Below are 5,860 nucleotides of genomic sequence, written 5' to 3'. Positions count from 1 at the left end.
TTCACAAACATTAACGAACGGAGCTTTGTGAAGGATAGATAAATACTATTTTCTCGTTTGATTGATAGGTGATGAAATTGAGGCAAAGAGCCATGAAATTAGTTAGCAACATGCAGCAGTGCTGCCAGCTACGTGGGTCTAGAATAATTCCCTTCTAGCACCTACCATTTCCCTCCGCTGTCGCCTTGCTACAATGACTTAACTCCCCCCCCCCCCCGCCTCAATCTCTTCTCAAAAGAAAACAACAATCTCTTTAATTTTCTGAAGAAAATACCTAGAAAACTGAAGACCAGATCAGTATGAGGGCTGTAATCATTCGTCACCAAAGGTCAGCTATTGTGAATGGCACATGTTGAGGTTCAATTTGGGAGGCTAAATATGGCCCACAGGCTGGAGGCTCTCCAGCCCTGGCTTCGGTAGTGGCTGGGCTGAAAGTCAGTTGCTTGTCAAATTAATGCCCATTTGATTGCTCTCCTCAGCTCTGTCTGGCCCTGCCTTGCTGGATTCTGCAATGGTTATGGCTCTTAGCACCTGTCGCTTTGACTTCTTAGGACAGCATCTACAGCAATGTTCTTTTCTCTCACTGTGCATGCTTTTATTTGTGAGGAATAGCTCATGTAAGGTGCACCGTTTTGATATCTTTGCTTAGGTCAGTGGCAGAACCACTCAGCGCTCCCTTTTCGGGGGGGGGAGGGAGTTGTTGAGCTTTTTGGGGGAGGGGGAATCGAGAGCAACAGAGAGGGGCTACAGATCAAGAGGGACCAGTATGTATTTGCCGCCCCCCAGAGTTCACAGGACGCCAAACTTTAATTACCGTAGTTTTTATTAAAGGCTTCCTTGTGTAACAAACAAACACATAAAAGTACATACAGTGTCTCCACTTTCAATTCATGTTTACATTCTGTATGAGACACTGTTGTTATATGCATTATGCAATTGGGGGATAGGAGAGAGAGGGAATTTCATGGTGGAATTCTTGTTGCAGGATTTGCCAGTATACATATATGCCATGGCTATTTCTTGCTACACATAATTTTGTAAGTTTCTGTTGTATGTGTTTTTTTAAAAAAATAAATAAATTTAAAATTTAAATTTAAAAGCAGCCTCTGAGGCTGCTTTGGAAAGGAAAATAGCAGAAAGTGAGGTACTGCTTAACCCCTTCCCTTCCTACCGTTTGTTTGTCTGTGTTTCCACCACCCAACAGTTTTTCTCTTTGTGAGGGGGAAAAGATACAGAGAACCCCATAACTGTTCCACGCATGTGGGAAAGCAGTTTGTGAGGGTGGGGCGGGGGCTGATTTTAAGCAAACAAATGGCAGAAAAGGCAATGGTTTTTTGTTTTTGTTTTTTAAAAATCCTTCTCCCTCCCTATGGTAGCCTAATAGGCTGCTTTTCAGTTTTTTAAAATGGGGGTAAGACACACATAACTCTGCAATATGTAGTTGGACTCAATTCCTTTTAAAATTATTATTTGGAGCAGAAAAACCCGACAGATTTATAATTTGCCAATAAACTCTCTGGGGGAAGTCCAGATTCTTTACCAAAAGGCAAACAAAGTTTCAGGCCTTTGGGACATGGACCGAGAAGAGGGGAGGGGGAAATCAATAACACATCTATTTGGGGTATTTGTGTGCAAATGTGAAAGGTCTTTTCAGTTAAATTTTGTTTAAAGAATGCAAGAGTTGTCTTTCCCATTCTGGAAACAACCTTCCCCCAGATAACCAGATCATGGTCAGAAGGTCAGAAGGACTTTTTTTAAAAAAAAAAAAAAAAAAAAATTTCTATTTAGATTTCAACCCTGGCCTCTTCTCAAATCCTTCACCCTGAGGGTTATAAAATCTGCAAAGCAGAAACATCTTATATAATACAGAACAGCATGAAATGAACTGAAAACATTTCAATGTTTGTTCTATAATCTTGCTTCTGGTATTGGAGGTGGTATGGCTCTGAATATCAGTTGCTGGAAAGCAACAACTGTATTGGCCCATGTTGCAGATATCAGTATTGCACAGTTTGAAGCGACTGGAAGCATAAGAACTGACTCCTTTTGGAAGAAACCATTGTTTGGGCCCATAAAAATATTAGTCAGACTTTTACTTGCAGAACTCTTTAAAAACAGAACATAAGCATCAAAGATAAAAGATTGTGCTGTCCAGAACAGGCTCGGCATCTTAGAAAATACAAAATAATCCAAACAGACCGAAAAGCAAAGGTCTCTCTCTCTCTTCAACTACATCCATTTTTCTAGAGATCTTTTCCTTGAAAGCTATGTTTACGTTTTCTGTTCCCTGTGGCCATGAAGACTTAAAAACACCACAGCTTTCAAGATGGCGAGTTTGCAACTCAGTACCTTTGTCACCTCTCAGCATAGAGTAGGGAAACAATAAACAGCTAATCATTAACTAGGTACAGCTCAGAGTCCTTTAGAAACCTGCTGTGAAAAACCACCAATATTAGCAATACACATTTAGCCATTTTCCATTTTAAACCTTCATCAAGACACATGCATTTTCATTTCAGTGTCAATTAAGCCAATTATACTCAACAGCCTCATCTGCTTCTTGTGGGCTTCCCATAGGCATCTGGTTCACCACTGTGGGAACAAAATGCTGGCCTTTGGTCTGATCCAGCAGTGCTTTTTTTATGTTCTTAACAATATTCTCCCCGTTTCATTGCCTGAAAAAAATCAGGCTCATTATTTTAAAAATCAGGTTAATTATTTGATTAACCAGATTTGTTTCTGTCTCTAATTCACATGGTCCCAACTGTTTGTTATATTAAGAAATCTGATACAAACAAAGACAGAAGGTAAAGGAGGAAAGTAATTGAGGGATAAAGCAGTCTAATTCATGCATGAAGGGGTTAATACAATAGAGTAAACTATCCTGCCAGGCTTAGCTATGTCACTTCCCTTACCTTGGGAGGAAATAGGTAATCAAGCCCATAGTTCCCTCCAATCTACCCAGAAACTTCAGCGCAACTGCATGGGTCTTGCCAGCAACTCTTGAGCTCCTATACCAATAATCTAGGAACTAAGTTAAGTTTTACTACCTGTGCAACTTTTTCTGAATGCTGCATGGCAAAGCACATGAATATGACCTTTGGAGAGTTTGTAAGTAAACCATTTTTAACTTGCCAAACATGTGGTCTTGGAACTTGGAAGGGCATTTTTAAAGGTATAGCAGCTGTTATTCCCACGCTTTGCTTTGCTACGTATCTTGTGATTCTAAACATTTTGCTGGGATTTTCTCGCCTAAGAGTACTTGCCCCAAATTTGGATCTTGGCATTCTGCCACTAGGCTACAGCCCTTTCCCTGCCTGAGGCAGAACAAATGCATTTCCCACACCCAAAGGCATGGTGCTCTGTATGTGGTATGTGGTACATACTGCCTCTGTATGTGGTATGTGGTACATACATGTAGTATGTGGTACATACTGCCTTACATCAGCAATGATGCTCACATGCCGGGGTATATACCTAATGGCTTTTTATGCACCAGTCTGGAACCTTTTGCATGTTTACTTGTCTATCTTTCAAACTATTATTTGTGCATATTTATTTATATTTTAAAAATAGCATACCACTGTGTCATAGCAAAGAGGTTTACAGCAATAAATCTTTAAAACCATACAATAAAACCCATTATAAACTTAAAAACAGACATCAGCTAGCCATTGTGGTTAATTAACCATTGTAGAAGGCTGTATTCTGAATTGCCTGCATTCACCTGGTTGGCATAGGAGGCAACAAGAAGGTTTTTTATTATCATAGAATCGTGGAATTGGAAGGGACCCCAGTCATCAGGTCACCAACTCCCTGCAATGCAGAAATATTTTGATATTTTGTCTTTTTCTACTCGATATAAAATTCATAATATAAGAATAATTATAGTGTTATTTTGGTACCTGAATCAGAGCATTTCGCAAGTACCTCTCTGAATTTCTAGCAGTAAGAACAGGAGTGGTTGCTTACCTTCATTCATTTCAGTGTGTCTACTCTGAGTACAACTAGTTTTCACCATGTGATAACAAATTGAAAAGCTAATGCTTTTCTGCCTCTTTCATGTCACCCAGAGCCAGCCACTAGATCTGACCATCTCACTCTGCCTAATGATAGGGGCGGCCTGTTTAACTCCAGTCATCTAAAAGGTCTATGAACGCGGCCCTATTAGACTTGATGGGTTTTTGTTTTATTGTCTTGCTTTGTACATAAGGCCTGCATTTTATCACTGAGGCAATGGATGAGACAGACATTTTGTCTGCCTTTGCCGTGATTCAGGAGTCGACTTTGGGAGAGTAAACACTCTCTTGGCAACTAGAATAACGGTGTTCCATTTCTCTGATGGGCTTAGACATCCATATTCCCAGCAGGCCCCTCTCCCTCTCTGTATTTATTTTGGGACTCCTTCTCCGCCTCTGGACTTCGAGCCTTCTTTGTTGCTTTTTGTTTGTTATCATCACCGACAGATGCCCTTAGAGCAAACAAAAAGGGAAGGGGTGTAAGTAGAGGAGCACACGGCGCAGGCATGAAACCTGCATGATATGCAGACGGTGGAATTTGCTGCCACAGGAGGCCACTGATGCTAATTGGGTTTAATAAAGGATTAAATTGCTTGAGGACCAATAACCCCATTAGCGGCTACGCATGCTAAGAGAAAAGTCTTCGCATTGCGTGCCGCACGAACTAATATGATCTCCGGGAGGGCAGCCGATAAACATCCCCTTCCTTTCTCCATCACTTAGCACAATAGGACAGGTCAGCCTTGCAAAATCCCACTCCTTTGGGGTGAATAATGTTTTCCGACATATGGAGAAAACACTATTTGCTTCCCCACCTTTCCAGAGCCTCCTCCCGCCAGTCCTCACTGCAATAATCATTGAATAGGTAGGGTTACATTGCTACCCTCTCACAATTTTTTACAGACTGTTCAAACTCATGGCGGGAGGCAGGGCGTTGTGTTAATTTCATCGTAAAATCACCAAAGACTAACAAATATACTGGACATTGACTTTCAGGAGTCAGAGCTGCCCACTTTTATCAGATGCATGAAGGCATCACTTAAGTATGTATTTGCAGACCCTCCAAGTGTCCCTATTTTCCAGGGACATCCCTCATTTAGAGAAGTTCTCCCGGCTTCTGATTTGATCCCACCTTTCCTTAGGACGTCCCTATTTTCATTGGAGAAATGGTGGAGGGTATGGAGTTATTTGACTGCCGAGCCGTCTGAAGGCAATCCTGTATAGGGAAGTTTTTTTAAATGTTTTATTATGTTTTTATATATGTTGGAAGCTGCCCAGAGTGGCTGGGGCAACCCAGTAATATGTGTGGAGTATAAATAGTAAAATTATAGTTATGGAATGGGATGTCCCTATTTTCATCGGAGAAATGTTGGAGGGCATGTATTTGTGTATTGTTGGCACCCATCTGCCTCAAGATACAATGGAGTGCACTTCCAGGGGTGAAGTCAAACCACAGTGTTAACAGCACTGAAGTGATTTCCTGGGGGCACAAGCCTGGGCAGTGTGTATGGAAGTCCTTGGTTGCCCAGATGAAAAGATCCCCCTCTCATCCTTGCTGATGTGGTCCAAAGGAAAGCAGAGTAATGTGTTTGACACCAGCTTAGCTGCAGGAGTTGCCAGGAGGAGGCCTACAAGGCGCCATCTTAGGGACTCTGTTCTGGATTTGTATAGGGTTTACTCCTTAGCCTTCTCCTCAAGATATCCTGGAAAGCAGAGGTGGTTTAGGATCACAGTTATCTTTCTCCTAGATGGGCTCCCTTCCGAGGTTGACAAGCCCATCTGCCCCTCGCTTCCCTCTGCAGCACATGCAGAAACCACCTTTTTGGCCATTGGGCCCACCG

This window comes from Podarcis cretensis (assembly GCF_951804945.1).
Source record: "Podarcis cretensis genome assembly, chromosome: 10".
NCBI classification, from domain to species: Eukaryota; Metazoa; Chordata; class Lepidosauria; order Squamata; family Lacertidae; genus Podarcis; species Podarcis cretensis.
This window is presented reverse-complemented; position numbering follows the sequence as displayed.